The 16,638-nt window shown below is 40.3% G+C and overlaps 1 pseudogene across 1 annotated transcript in view; it reads left to right on the top strand.

The window, feature by feature from the left end:
- The window catches only part of LOC310990825 (potassium voltage-gated channel subfamily KQT member 5-like), a 161,050-nt pseudogene that overhangs the window by 126,297 nt on the left and 18,115 nt on the right, over positions 1-16,638 (top strand). Inside the window, exons 5-9 of the transcript in view lie at positions 2,590-2,715; positions 4,901-5,011; positions 7,696-7,795; positions 8,654-8,748; positions 11,754-11,780. The product of the transcript in view is annotated as a potassium voltage-gated channel subfamily KQT member 5-like (transcript). The remainder of the gene's footprint in view (positions 1-2,589; positions 2,716-4,900; positions 5,012-7,695; positions 7,796-8,653; positions 8,749-11,753; positions 11,781-16,638) is intronic.

Here is a 16,638-nt window from a genome sequence, read left to right as displayed (position 1 = left end):
AAATCTGGGAAGTAAATTATTGCCAAGAAATTTCTTCACCATTGTGTTAAGGTGTGTAATGTCATGTAATAAAATGTTGAAATTCGACTCCGGTAAGAAACCCCCTAAAAATCTACTCAAAGTTGGGGTACCCGTAACCAGATTTTTCGAAAATTCCGAAATGTTAAATTTGTTAGTTCTGTCTTGACAAACCAACTACAACAGAGGGTATGAATGAGATGTCACAACAGAAGTCACTGAGGTTACCAAAATGAAACCATGTGCAGTAGAAGCCAAAAAAAAACATGCAAGCCAAGTCATTTATTTTTCGACACGAACCCGCGGGTCTGTTCGGCCCAGCTCAGCCTGTAGAGAACTAGCTTGCTGCCACAACTTGAGAATGCTTTCCTAAAATGGGGAAGAGCTGGGGTTTTTTTGGTAGCTCTTAGAGATCTCTGTCAAGTCCAATTGTCCTTAATTTGAGCATGTGATCCATATTTTTACCCTTGGTCCACTACACTCCACTATGTTAAGGAAAGTTTTACCACTCAGTCCTGATCAGAGGGGTGTGTCCCAGGGGGGAATGTCGTAAACGCATACTGTACAGTATTTACCTAATGATAATGGCTTACATTTATATAGTGCTTCCTTATCGTTGCCAGATACCCAAAGCACTTACAGGAAGCATTATTCATTCATACTACATTACCGGTGGTGGTAAACTACTGTACGTCTGTAGCCACAGCTGCCCTGGGGCAGACTGACGTTAGCGTGGCTGCCAAATGGCCCCTGCGACCACCACCATGATAAGCATCTTTAATGTGAGGGGCTGTGTGGTGTGGTTGGCAGGGTTCTATTGAGCCATAAATGTGATCATCAACCAACTGGATCCAACTGTCAGTTTGGGGACCGGACCAGACTCTACCTGTCCAGCCACTGTCAATGCAAAGTAATCAGTCAGTAAATCTGTTCCACAGCAGCCCTTACAGTACAAGTACAGCTAAACTCATAAACTAAAAGTGCTGATACCTGAGGCTGTTCATTACTGCCTGTAATTCTTTTAGATTGTACATCTACCTGCAACACAGAACACTCATGTACCCACACGCCTGGCTGGATCACAGATAAAAGAAATGCCATTTGAAAATAAGCAAATCTGAAGTTTCTGAGCTTCAGGCAAGACAGATGTAATAATGCAGCACCAATCAGACACAAGGTAATTAAAGTACTGTACCTTCCAGAGGCCCAGGAAAACACAATGAAGTGGCCTGAACCCAAACCTGATCTGGTTTACGGTTATGACTTCTTGTTGTTGCACATAATGATCTCCATGTACATGAGAGTGACTCCTGATTATTAGAAGGGGTGGAAACTGCCTAAGGAGTTCAATCCAATGTTGAGGTACTTGCACTCAAGTATTTATATTTGATACCAAGTACATACATTATCATAAAAGGGATAATTCAACATTTTGGCAAATTGCCATTGCCATTGCCATAATCCCTATAGTCTAGCAGTAGGTTTGTTACCTTTATTTGTCGGTGCGAGCTGTTTTTAAAATGGCCAAGCTGCTTGGTTTCCCTCATCAAACTCATCAAATACACAATCCAACAACTCCAAAACGCTCTGGTGGACAAGTTGTGACCTGCACATTCACCACGCTATGAGATAATAATGAAATGTTACGAGACAGAGTTGTTTTAGAGGCAAATACAGAGACTGCTTGCTGAAAAACTGTTCCTGGTAACGCGGCAACGTGCATCAGCGGTTTTGCATGAATTTACCTCTAAAACAGCTCTGTCTCATAACGTGTCAACTTGTCCACCAGAGCGTTTTGGAGTTGTTGGATTGTGTATTTGATGAGTTTGATGAGGGAAACCAAGAAATCCCATTAGGCTCTGTAGCGTAGCTCTGAGCAGCTTGCGGCTCTGCTCCACCGTTCTAAAAATAGCTTGCACCGACAATTAAAGGTAACGAACCTACTGCTATGACTATAGGGATTATGGCAATGGGCCAATTTGCCAAAATGTTGAACTATCCTTTTAATACAACCGGAAGTTCAGGAATAAAACAGTGTTTTCTTTGTTGGTTTGTGACGTCTTATAAAACATTTTTTTAGGTGTTCACCTAACTCTCACATCACCTTCTTTTAGTAGAAACAATAAGCCAGACATGAGCCACTCGAACTTAAAGAGGCTCCACCAACTACAGTTGTAAAATTACACTGAAGTGGGAGGATTCATGCAGCTCTTTTACTTGTAATATTGAATTTTTACTGTTCTCTATTTGTATTTCAGTGAAGGAATACTTGTTGCACCGCGTTACTAACATTATTGTATGCAGTGAAAGATTGCAGCAGCTTCCTGTCTAATAAGCTAAATGATGTATGTGTCTAGTTTGCTGCACCTTTGTTGCCGGGTGTCTATGAACAGCTCCCACCGGTGTCTTTACTGTCAAACACAGATCCAGTAACTGGCCATTACTTTACCTTGTATCACCTGCTGCTCACAGAAAAGCCGGTTCATACTGCTCTGCTGTAAACGTTCATAAACCAAAGTCTCTTTTCTCCATGATCACACTGTGAATGTGAGTTTTAAACTCTGCCTGCAGGAGCTGGTAACCGCCTGGTACATCGGCTTCCTGGTTCTCATCTTCTCCTCGTTCCTCGTCTACCTTGTGGAAAACAAGTTTAACAAGGAGTTTGCCACCTACGCTGATGCCTTGTGGTGGGGCACGGTGAGTGTGGAGGAATATACTCTTAATTCTTAATGGAGATGAATATTTGACCTGTAGCTGTTTGTTGAATAGATTTGTTTTTTTTCCTTAGCAACAGAAGAACTCAGAGTTGCATGTTATCTCATAAACTGCACTAACTATTCTTCAAAAAACAACTAGTCACTCACAACTATATCCCAGTGTTCTGTAGTAAGAACACTGGGATATTTAACAGTGATTGATCACTGTGTTGCCTCTGAGCATCGACACACCCCCATTAGCCCTCTGGGTTTGTTCAAGATCACTGTCCCCTGTAATAGTTTTGAATTTTTTTGCTACTTTTGCTGCATAAAGTTTCAAACTAACATCAGTTGTCGTAAGTATAAAATATAAGTATGTTTCAACCCTTCAAATTCCAGTTTGTTTGCACAATACACAACTGCAAGGTAAACAACCTCTAAATGACAATTAATAAAATCATATCAATATCTATATTCACAGCGCTATCATTTTTTCTTGTATTATCATTATTATTATTAATAAGATCACAACCAAAATTGTGTCATTCATTTGCTCCAGTGCAGTGTGATAAGCCATCGTTTGTCCCTATTGGAAACTAAGAATACATGAAATCACTCCCTTGGCCAAAAATGGACCAATGACATACAGTATTCTGGTAGAAAACATTCAGAATTTTCAAAGTGTTGAGTTTAGAATGAAAGTCATTTTACCTAAATAACAAGGAATTTTTGGGAAATGTAATTCCATCTGCATTATCACAGCTAATATGGTCAAAAAAAAGAAGAATAAGAAGAAGATGAACTGGACACAGCTAGAGCCCAGAGGGTTCAAACATTAGCTCTGCTCATATAATGGGCAAAAAGTCATAATGGTATAATGGCTGCCTCTACCTTTGTTGTGCGGAGCAATCAGAGCCCGAATGACTGATAATCATGATGACCACCCTGCCAAAACACAGATGTATGGATGGAGAGACAGTTGAGCACAGAGACAATCTGACAGCTGCTGTAATCAGGAGCGGTGCGAGCAGCGCCAGGTTCATTTGCTCCTGTCATTAAATAATGAATACACCGCATTAGATGCTATTTTCAGGCTTTTGCTGACACATGTGAACGGCTCCTTTCAGTGCTCATATATCCTTCAGTACCATGTAAGTGCCATTGCTATGACTCATTATTGAAATATGGCCTCTCCTGTCTTTACAGATCGCGCTTATAGCATCATCACATGCAGCGCAACAACAGCAGCCCACATACTGCGCTTCAGAAAGCTTTTTAGTCAAGACAGAATAAACATTTCGGCTACAGGCTTTCATCAGTGACTGTAGAGCCAAGGCCAAACAGACCCAATCCCAGTCAGCCTCCACACAGGTCTAATCACTCAGATGTGATTGCACTGCCTGGAGGCATCCTTTCACATCATGTCTCTGTGTGGCAAAATCAAGCAGCATGCAAATATAATACAGCTCTACACAACAAGAGACGGCTAACACAGAGGGAGAGAAAGGAATGGAGAGGGTAGGAAAGAAAGAAAGAAAGAAAGAAAGAAAGAAAGAAAGAAAGAAAGAAAGAAAGAAAGAAAGAAAGAAAGAAAGAAAGAAAGGGTTGTCTAAAGATTGACTTTAATCCGTGTTATACAAACTTAAAAAGACACCAAAGGTATTTTTCATAATTCACAGAACAATAAGTCACTCCTCCTTTTTGATGCTCTTAAAAAATAAAAATAAAAAAAGGAATATAGAATAGAATATAATAGAATAGAATAGAATAGAATAGAATAGAATAGAGAGCTTTAATTGTCATTGTTGCAAAAGCATACAACCAAGATTGGAGCACAACTCTGCATGGTGGCATATCAAAAACAACACTCACTCATTCAAAAACATTTCAATAAATACAGTTATAATAAATAAAAATATAAAAATTAAATAAAATACATAAAATCTCCCACCAGTAATTTATAGTATGCATTTCAGTAAACAATATCCAGGTCACACGAGCAGTTTTCACTGGAACTACTTTCTGCCACAGAGCACATTGACTGGATTGTCAGATGAGCTGACACACACCAAACACAGTGCTGCTGCGTGATAGATTCCTGGTATTTCATCAATGTCCATTCTGTTCTGAGGCATGTCAATATTGAGAATCATACGGACCCAGTTATAATTTATTTGTGTTGACAGATCACCCTGACAACCCATTGGCTATGGGGACAAGACGCGAAGACGTGGACAGGACGGATGCTGTCTGCAGGCTTCGCCCTCCTGGGCATCTCCTTCTTTGCTTTGCCAGCTGTAAGTCCCAACTATTCAACTCATTCCTTTGTCTCTGCCTTTTATTACAGAGGTTGATTAATCCTCTCTGACTGATTGCTTGTTGAATTACACAGCCAGACACAGCTATTAACTTTGTCTTTATGCTGATGTTGATTCAAGTCTCTGAGGTGAAGCTCAAAGTAACTAAAATAATGAAAGGAGGCAAAAATTGAACTTATTGAATGTAACTTTTTTTTTTCATTCATTTTTATGTGAAAAGCTTTTGACATGATGATTGAAGTGACTCAGCTGAATTTGCATAATTCTAGCTGTGATTAAAGGTGCCGTGTGAGTTTCTCACAACGGTACAAACACATCACATTCCTGCCAACAGTTTCACACTGTTCCACCAATGTAAACATCAAATCTGCACAGTGTGCCTTGAAAAAAATCATAAAGTCTTTGCATGTCAGGAGGAAGAAAATTGAGACTTTGGTGAGAAACAGATCAGTCACAAGAAGAGCACCTTCAATTCTGAAATATAGTTCAGAATTGAAGGTTCAGTTCTAACGGTTGTGACAAGCTTCCTATGAACCAAAAGCCTCAAGATATTGCTTATATGTAAATTAATTTGACTGCATACAGTTGTATATTTATTGTATAGAACTTGTAGTATATTTTGGGACATGAACTGAGATGATTGTGTTGATTCTGCTCCTCGTATCGGTTCAAACCACAGATGCTAGAGGCAGGAAGTGATCTTAGCATTAAAGGATCGTTCAACATTTTGGCAAATTGGCCCATTGCCATAATCGCTATAGTCATAGCAGTAGGTTTGTTACCTTAATCGTCGGTGCAAGCTATTTTAGAACGGTGGAGCAGAGCTGTGAGCTGCTCAGAGCTACGCTATGGAGGCTAATGGGATGGTTGGTTTCCCTCATCAACTCATCAATACAAAATCAAAAAACTCCAAAACGCTTTCGTGGACAAGTTGTGACTGCACATTCACCACGCTATGAGATAATAACAGAACTTACGAAACGGAGCCGTTTTCCGTGGAAATACAGAGACTGCTTGCTGAAAAACTGTCCCTGAACACAACGCTCATCAGCGGTTTTGCATGAATTTACTCTAAAACAACTCTGTGTGGTAACGTTGTGTTATTATCTCATAGTGTGGTGATGTGCAGCTCACAACTTGTCCACCAGAGTGTTTTGGAGTTGTTGGATTGTGTATTTGATGAGTTTGATGAGGGGAAACCAAGAAATTCCCTTAGCCTCCGTAGCGTAGCTCTGAACAGCCTGCTGCTCCGCTCCGCCGTTCTAAAATAGCTTGCACCAACAATTAAAGGTAACAAACCTACTGCTATGACTATAGGGATTATAGGCAATGGGCCAATTTGCCAAAATGTTGAACTATCCCTTTAAGTGAAGCTAATCTGGAGACAAGAGGGAAGCAGCTACTGGAGCAGCTAGTTCTCTCCAAACTGAGAGAAAAACAAATCTTATCATTGCATCTTCAGGCTGAGATTAGCTAGGCAAATATTTCTATTGTTTGGTTTTAATATGAAACCAACTTGTCGATCTTCAAGCAGTGGTCAGAAAAGACTATTCAGGCATGGCCCCCGGACAGTTCCACGAATAAAAGTTTTTGGCAGAACTTCTGCAGAAATGAAAAACATGGTATGCACAAAGGCTACGTCTATTATGTGAGATGCCTTGAGGCCTGGTACATGTGACTGACAGGGAATAAACATACTAGCCAAAAGCCTGACTGTTCCTCTGGATTATAAATATATGACATGTGGGTTGATTTCTCATGCTGTGGTAGTGGATGTTCTCATTAGAGTTTGTAATGTCTTCCTCAGTGACACATAAGAGTCTTGGCATAGAAACGTTCCAGTATTTATTCTTTTTCTCTTTTTTTTGTGATCAATTTTTTATTTTATTTTATTTCATTTGCAGAGGGACGTCAGCATAGTTGCAACACAACAGCACAGACAATCTTCATCTTATTTATACAAAGCACAAAGATCAGCAACCATTGTCTATTGCATAGATTATACAGTACATACTGTAGCAAACATATTCACATATGGGGTGCTTCACACTGGTGATAATAGTGATAATAATGGTTTAAAAAGTATACATCAAAAGTATATACAGTATATACATGTGTATATATATGTATATGGGTCATTCTTCAACTACAGGCAAATTTGTCTGTTTTTTTTATTTTTGGCACACTTACATGACATCAAGAGGAAATTGAAAAATTAAATTATAGATAACTTATTAATTTTACTATATAAATCATAGTGTTAATATGTATTGTTTTAACTATATTCCCATTGCTCCCGGCCCGAATTTGTGGACATTCCAATCCCTCTTAAATGTTAAAAAATTTCTCAAAATATACGTTTGATTTCTAAAATTTCAAGATCAAATATGCCCTAGTTGAAGAATGATCCATATATATATATATATATCTATAATTATAAATATAGTATAATAAATAATATGTACTGTATGTATGTCTTCGTAAGCGCCTTTTACAGATGCTCAGAGACACTTCAAAATCAAAATAGAGCAAAGTCAGAGTGGAATTCAGATTAAAAACAGCAATAAAAACAGGTATAAAACACAACACAAATATAAAATTAATATAATAACAATAGAAATAAGAAGAACATACCAGTATTTATTGTGTTAATCTCATTCCAGGGTATTCTGGGCTCTGGCTTCGCTCTGAAGGTCCAAGAGCAAGAACACAGACAGAAGCACTTTGAAAAAAGGAGGAAACCCAGCCGCCTCCCTCCTCCAGGTAAAGCACCCCACCACCACCACCCACACCCTTCCTCACCTTCCTTCTGTTCCTCTCACACTCTGTGCCAGTTTGGGGCCTGGAACATAAAACTGTTGTCAGTGATGTAGTGAAGAGATCTGAATACCTGCCATGTAGAAAAAATTTGATTAATAGTCTTCAATGATGTTTTATCATTTGCCAGTTTCTCTGTGTGTTTCCATCATGGACTCTCCCGGTAACATGCATTAGGCCGGTAGCTTCACCACTGTGCCCCCTCCTCCTCCTCCCCCTCCTCCTCACTCTGCAGTAAGCTCTCTAATGGCTCGGGAGGTGTTTTATTTACTCCTTCCTTCTCCTGTTGAAGCTCCAAACACACCAGTTTGGTAAACCCACTCTCCTCATATACTTGCCGTACCCTTCCTGTCCCTCTCACCTCCTCTCCTCCCGTGCTCCTCCGCTGTCTGTCCTCCCTCCTCTCTTCCATCCCTCTGTCCTCCTGACTTCTACTCCTCATGCCATCTGTCCACCACCGCCTCCTCTTCATCCTGTCTACCCTCATGTTGTACCAGGCTGCGTGGCGTTATTACTCCACAGACAGCACCAGGCCCTACCTGGATGCCACATGGCGGCACTATGAGAGCCTCCTGCCCTCCCACAGGCATGTATCCATGCCTGACCTCCGCCCAACCACAGACGTGTGAAGCACCAGTTTTTTTGTTTTTTCACTAATCAGCTTTTTTTTTTGTTTTCTGTTCTCCTCATCCTTTTCCTCCCTCCCTCCTTGGCTTTGTTTTTTTTTCTTTCCCCTTCCCTTTTTCATTTGGGTTCTCTCTGTTCTTTTTCTTCCTCTTGGTTTTGTGTATTCCTGCATGCAGTTGTGTTTGGCGTAGTTATGCGGCTGATGAGAACTCGGTTTCCATTGCTACCTGGAAGCCTCACTTGAAGGCGTTGCATACCTGCAGCCCTACAAAGTAGGTACAACTATGGCAGCTGGTGTCTGTATTTGGTGTTTGTGCCACTTGAGCCATCTTTCCCTATAATTCATTTATGTACCTTATTAGTTGCTATTATGATTTTCAAAGTTTAACTTTTGATGTAACTTTTCTGCTCCTCTCTTATTGATTAATGTACCTGCTCTTTTTTCCGTAATTCAACATATAAATGCATTCATTTCAATAATTTCCTTTTCTAAATGGAAAATGGTCCACAGCCATCAAAAAGACTAATCATTTCCAGGCTCTGTTAATCTCAATTTGTGTGAATTAGCACAAAAACGCTGACTCCAAAGACATCTCCGAACCCTTAATTGTTACTCTTATTATATAATGAACATTTTTTATCTCTCAGCATGATTCACGCGAGGTCAGGCTCTCCTTCTGACTACAGTCACTGTGAGAACTCAGTGGACCTAGCACTTTAAACTCTTGTCTCTTTGAGAGGCTGAGGCAAGCAATTTTAGCCTCCGCCCTCTATAATACAGTATATCTGTTTTTGACGGCTACTCAATGAGCCAATCAGGCTTCCATTGGATTTGCAGAACTTGAGTCTCTGTAAATTGTCAGTGACTCAGTCCTGATCTGGAGCTACAGTGCATATTCTACTGTTTGCTGACAAATGTCTATATGGAGATACAATGGGGTTCAGTATGGAGGGGGTTCGCATTAACAAACCGGTGGGTGCGCACACACATACACACACACACACACGGAGAGATCAAAAACCCATTGTCACAATGTCATGAGAGTTTATATATGGACATTTTCACAATTTCACATCTGCACTTTGAGTCATTTAGTCAAGAAAAAAGGAAGAAAGTGTAAATTATAAAGAAAAAAATAGTTTTATTTTATTTACGGTCAAGTTTATGTTCACCGATTTTTACACACTGATTGGGGAATTACTTTTTGTAACTGTGTTTGATGATCTTAAACATTGAAGTGTGACAAATATGCAAAAAAGAAGAGGACAATAAAACAGGCAGGGGGAAAAAACTTTATTTACAGTACAGTATTGTCAATACTGCTAAGTGATCAAGTTGTGTGTAGAACTGCAACTATGAATCACAGAAGGAGTAAGAGCTACACAGGTAGTGAGCATGGGTTGAAAACAGAAGGTCTAATTCACACAGATACTGTAATGTGACATAGATCCCTGCTGTATGCTGCTGTTATCATGGTGATATCAGCATGTGGCAGTTTCCTTTTCTTCTCCATCTGAATACCCCAGACAGCAGATTTAAACCTGATGTTACTAGTTCTAGTCAAATTGTTCTGACCACATTGATGCACGCTCAGCAAAACTATAGGAGACTCCCTGCTTTTGCAATTCTTTCTATTTATGGCAGAATTACAATTTTGAATTTAGATTTCTCAGTTACACACTTGTAGAGGTGTGTGTTTTCGACCTCCTTGTGTGTGTGTGTGTGTGTGTGTGTGTGTGTGTGTGTGTGTGTGTGTGTGTGTGTGTGTGTGTGTGTGTTTGTGTAGGCTACATGAAATCGCCCAGAACCCCGTACAGTATGGAGCCTGGAAATATTAGGGAAATCATCTGCAGTGACATTGTACAGCTGTGATCATAATGTACAAAACAAGAGACACTGTGTTAAAATGAATATGTGGCAAATCTTCTGTTGCTCAGTCATCACCTTCACTTTTTTTTTGCAAGTGCTTCTTTAGTTTGCCTGTACAGTCTGCATAGACCTGCATGTCTGTAGTGAGCCTGCTGTCCCCTGGAATGCTTAGTATTGATTGATGTGTTGCTGTCCTCCTCTGCTGTTATAAAAAGCAGTTGCAGACAAGCCCTTCAAAAATCTTCCTATCATGTTAAAGGACCATAGCAGTGTTTAAACGTTTTAGCCTCTTCACTACAAATCAGATTCAAATGTATTCCTAATATCCGTGCCAACCATTCTTGAACAAAAAACTATTTTTTATATTTTACAAAAAAGAAAAAAGGACTTGCAAATTTCTAAAACACAGCATTTGGTTCAATATGGTTAAAGGGATACGCCAACATTTTTTTTTCATGTCTTGCCTCACGCCCGGGTCCATGACAAGCAGATAGACACCATCCTTTTGACTGTGTGTGCAGTAACAAGGGAGACAGAGCCGTATCGCCCGTAATTAGCTTAGCTCAAATGCTGGAAGTGTATAGGTAGTGTTAACCTGCCTCCTACCCGAGCCAAAATCAGCAGTCAGAAGCTGATTTCATTTTAGCTCTAAACTCTGTAAATATATCACCTTATCGACATTTCAAACATTTTTAGGTGAGAAAGTAGCCGTTTAGATCAGCAGTGTGTCTTTATTTGTCTACATACCAGCTGTTTACAATTTTGTTCAGACGAATTTGGCGCTACTCAAGCTAGCCGTTGTGACCAACGCAATTCCAGTTACTTTCACAAAATAAAACACCCGTTGCCCTTTACATACAGAAAACCATGATGATAGAATTTGTGCTTTTACTTTGAAATAGGAAGCTAACCTACCCTCAATGTAGCTAGCTTGAACCAAAATAAAGCGTCTTTGCTTGAACCCTCCGTTTTGACCGATCTCGTCCCGTTACCGGCATTTGACCGCTCAAGATGCCTCACCGGAGAGTTTTGTCAGCTCTGAGACGAAGATCGGCCCGTCGGTTTCTGTTTAGAGTTGCTGAAGAGTTTCTCTGATGACTTTAGGTGGAGGCAGGCTAACACTACCTATACACTTCCAGTGTTTGAGCTAAGCTAATTACAAGCGATACGGCTCTATCTCCCTTGCTACTGCACGCACAGTCGAAAGGATGGTGTCTATCTGCTGGTCATGGACTCTGGAGTGAGGCAAGACACGAAAAAAAAAGTTGGTGCATCCCTTTAAATGTTGTACAGTAATACATGAGATTAAACACGTTAAGTGCTGGTATGGTCCTGTAAGAGTTAATGCGTATCTATTATGAAAGGATGTTTTCTAAAATATCATTCTGTTCTTCTCATCGCCCACAGGAAGGAGCAAGGAGAGTCTACAACAAGGTTTGTGACTTTTACATAACATCACAGTCCATTATGTCCATTATTATTCCATTATGTTGCAGCTCTAAAATTTAGATGACAGTAATTATTGTCCAGTTCTTCTTGCCAAACACTTCTTAGCAAATATGTTTCCATGTCTACGTTTGTTGCAGATAAGTTTTGTTTTTGAGGTTGAGAACAGATAATAAGTTTACTGAAGTTGGGCTAAAGCTGGAACATCAGAAGGCTCAAAGCAGCAGAGTCAGATGATGATGATTCACAACTGCTGCAATGTTACACACAGTCATTTTTTCTATTGATTGTAAACAAATATTGATCAATAGATCTCAGATATCAGAAAAAAAACATTTGACTGTTTTTTGGATGTACAGTACTGTAGGTGTCTTGTTGTATCTGCACCAGCAGCCTGTCAGTGTCACTACTGTATAGATGCTTATCAGTCACATCTGTATGGGCTTTGATGAAGGATGTCTTAGTCTTTATTTCTCCATAATCACAGACCAACTCTACATTATCCCAGTTATTACACGGCTTATGAGTGAAATTATTAATTTCAGATGTAATGTTGATCAAAATACGACTTTTATCGATTTATAAATTGCATCATCATATGGTCAAAAAACCGGAAGCCGGTTTTGCATTTCCGGTGGAATTGTACGGTTACGTTTCCATGGTTTTCAGTCGTTGTCATAGTTGCGGTAAACGCATGGATCTATTAACGCTGGCTTTTAACACGGATGTCAATTTGTGTGATATCCATTGGTAAAAGCTGGTGTGATGATCCATGCGTTTTACAGATTTTCATTGAAAAAACCATGGAAACCTAAACATAAAACTCCACCAGAAGAGCAAAACCGGCTTACGTTTTTGACGTTCGGAAAAAGGTGGATATGCCCATTCTGTTGCTCCACTTCTGTGTGGAACCCCCTAGCCCCCCCCTAGCCCCCCCCCCCCCCCCCCCCCCAGTGAGACAGTGAAGTCACTGTAACTGGAGATACTGGAGTGTGTGAGGAGATGTAGCTCAGCTCGTAGTGACTTTTACACCAACACTCTGTGACTCATGTATCTTTCCCTTTGGTGTTTGGTGCTTTGTTTTGCCTTTCTCCCCTCATCACTCTTCCTGTCTTACAGTGCACATGCTGAGGCTCTCAAATACACACACACACATGCACACACTCACACACTCACATCACACCCTGATTTGAAATGATATTTTCTGTGACTCTGTGTTTTCATTTCATTTCAGTTTTTCATATTTTTAATGATGCCCTAATGCATTTAGAGGGAGGACGTCATCAGGGCTCTGTCAGCTTAGTGATGTCATATGTTGTGTTTGCAGTTGTGAAAAATACTGACACCTGAAATGTTTATTTGCAAACTGAAGCCAGTCAGACTGCGTGTCCCACTGGGCTTGGTGTCACATAGTATGAACTGTACTTACACTGCAGAGGAGAAGCACAGGAATATGAAAAGTCAATAAAGTAAATGAGCGAATGAAGAGATGAGAGTCAGCCCAGAGAGCGAGGGAGGACAGATCCAGTCTCCTTCTGTATGTTTATGTCTGGGCTGCAGAGCTGGAGAGATTAAAAGCCCACATGCAGTAGCTGCTGTATTTCATTTATTTGCTACATTTATTTATGTATTTCCAAAGTAACAGATAAAGAACTGCAGTGTTAAAAACACAGCTTTGGAACAAAAAAAAACCAAAGAGCAAGGTCTGCATCTTAATACCCTGAGAGGAGCCACGAGTGCCTGTCTAAAGGTTACTGGCCTCACGCTGGTGATTCAGACACTTGTTGCCATGGCCCAGCTGAATCTCCACAGTTAAATGAGGGATATAGACATGAAGTGTGTGAGTCACTAAATTGCAGCCTTTTTCAAATGGTGCTGTGCTGTGGATGTTCATTTTCCCCCGACTAAGCTCAATTGCCTCCATTCTGGTTCTTCTAAATGTCAGCGGTGGACAAATTGAAATGCCAACAGAAACTATGAAATATGACTTCATACTTCACAGCCTTTGCACACAGAAGGTCTGACTCAGGATCGCTGCACGGACACGTCGAAGCCTAAAAGACTTAGAAATAAATTAGCAAAGTGTGGCGCGGGGTGTTGAGAGCAATATCTCCTCGAGGAAACATTCACATGTTAACATTTTCTCTCCTCTGATGCTGCATCATGTAACACATCACCGTGTGTCTATCTCCCCCTTGGTCTTTTAGTAAAGTTCATTGTAATAAACAGAAGCTACTGAGGAGGTGTACGGCTCGGAATCATAGGTACACAGCGTTCCTGTTGCCGTGTTACATGACACTTTTCTTTGGGAATGCTGACTAATTCTTGGTGCATGGGTATCTGTAGGAGGCTGCACAGTCTCAGAGAGAGCCGAGCCAGTAAACGCTGCAGGGAGACACCAGTCGCTTCTGTAGTAACGCACAGTCTCCCCCTGTCTGATCTTTGCCTGAGCTATGCACTACTTCTGCCTGTTGTGAATTTGGTCCAACTACATTTACAATCAGAACATTTCAGCTAGTCCAGTCATTTTATGGAAAAAGGTTGAACAAATTGCAACAGAAGCAAACTCAACTGATTTTGTATCCTCAACATGTCCTGAGTGAGGGGAAAAAAGCCCCGAAGAATCCCATTAGGGGAAAGTTTCGAAAAAGACAAGACAATTTTCATGTTGGTACCACCACAGCACCTTGTGCCGTCAAACCGTGGGATTTATGCAAATGTATGCAAATTTGCTCATGTTAACAAAGAATTTCAAAAAACTTGTAATACATTTTTTGTTTGTCTTATTGCAAGTAATCAACACAGTAATTTTCATGGAGATATCTAAAGGTTAAAAATTTTACACTATCACATGAGAAAAATAATGAATAGGCATATAAATGGGATGTATTTGGGTCTTTTTCGAAACTTTCCCCTAATGGGATTCTTCGGGGCTTTTTTCCCCTCACTCAGGACATGTTGAGGATACAAAATCAGTTGAGTTTGCTTCTGTTGCAATTTGTTCAACGTTGACCCCTTTTTTGGCTAAAAATGACTGGACTACTAGGTATTAACTTTCCGTTCTGTGATAAACACTTAAAAGTAAAAGATCTAATCACCATAGAGACATGCACACAGTTGGAGACATTGTTGATTATTATGTTTATTATGTTATTATTGATGTTTTTTTTATTCACCCAGCTCCTGGTGTTGCATCTAAACTGCTGTTACACTCCACTTCCACATCCCTGATGTAAACTGCCCTCTGCACTGCAGTAACTGTAGTCATGACATGTCGCTGTCATTCAAACACACACATCACATGTGTCTCTATAAGACAGTGTCTTTAAAGGTCCAGTGTGTAATAATTGTCAAGGTGTATTGGCAAAATCTGAATATACTATAGCGATTATACACTTACGGTATACTAAGATTAGTATACCGTGAGTGTATAGTACAGTGGTTCCCAACCTTTTATGGGTCGTGACCCCAAATTTCTGGCGAACCCGCAATCACGTGACTGCATGTGATCGTGGCCATCAATCAAGATGCACCAGCTCATATTTTTATATGCTACATTTTATTTGAACTCGATTTATATTTGAGAAAGTTAAACTATAGAGTAGGCTACAGTTGTTTTAATAAGTACATTTTTTTAATTACTAGACATTTCAGGTGACCCCATTTGAATTCCAGGCGACCCCACGTGGGGTCCCGACCCCAAGGTTGAAAAAAGAATGGTATAATGATCGCTATAAAATAAAATAAATTTGGTTTTCGTAGCCTTATAATTCTTCTTTGTATACATGTAGCAAGGGTCTTGCTTTAGAGAGTGTCACCATCTTGCGCCGCATGTTTGTACGGCAGCCTGAAGGGAAAATCCAGCCAGTCAGAGAGCACGATTCAAGGGTTTCGCGTTCATCAATAAACCAACGAAGAAGAAGGAGGAAGTAAGGAAGAAGGAGGAAACAGCAGACATATGGTAAAATGGTTTAGATCTTCACCTCATCGCTCCATGCTCCTGAAATACTCCCAGTCGTCCCAGTCGTGGTAAACAAGTTTTTTTGTCCTCGGAGGCCACCGTCACTTTGAGGGGTGGGTGCGAACGACTGAGTGAGCGCTGCAAACTAGAATCTGAATGCTAAACATCACGGTTTGACCCCAATTTTACACACTGGACCTTTAAAGGGATAGTTCACCCAAAATTCAAATTTCACTCATTATCTAGTCACCCTCATGTCAACTAAGAGCTGTGAGAATTCTCCGTGGCTTCTCTGTGTTACGGGGTATTTGTCCATATAATGGTTGTCAATGGATACCAACTTTCTTCGTCCAAAAAGACACACCAAAAAACATCCAAATACCTCCATACTGCTCGTCTGTAATGTCCCTCTTGTATTGAAGCCCCGACATGAGAAATTGTTCTGTAAAAAATTAAATAAGTCTATATTTTAAGCTTGTTTGTAGCGGAAGCTCCCAGTGTCTCTGTTCACTGCTCTTCCTGTGTCAGTGCAAATCTCGCGTGATTTGCACTGACCGGCGGAACAATTTCTCATGTCGGGGCTTCAATACAAGAGGGACATTACAGACGAGCACTATGGAGGTATTTGGATGTTTTTTGGACGAAGAAAGTTGGTATCCATTCACAACCATTATATGGACAAATACTGCTGCGCGGAGTGAAATTTGAATTTTGGGTAAACTATCCCTTTAAGTGATAATTCTCTATGCCAATAAATCCCATGAAAAGACCAAAACATGTGGTGAGTAAGAGAGGGAATCACACAAGGAGACATGTTCCTTCATTATCATGAGCATGACAACTGGAGTGTGTGTTGTCTCCCAGCCTGCACCATCCTACTGACAG

This window comes from Trachurus trachurus (genome assembly GCF_905171665.1).
Source record: "Trachurus trachurus genome assembly, chromosome: 1".
Taxonomy (NCBI): domain Eukaryota; kingdom Metazoa; phylum Chordata; class Actinopteri; order Carangiformes; family Carangidae; genus Trachurus; species Trachurus trachurus.
Note: the sequence above shows the minus strand (reverse complement) of the source record. Positions and strands in the feature narration are given on the sequence as shown.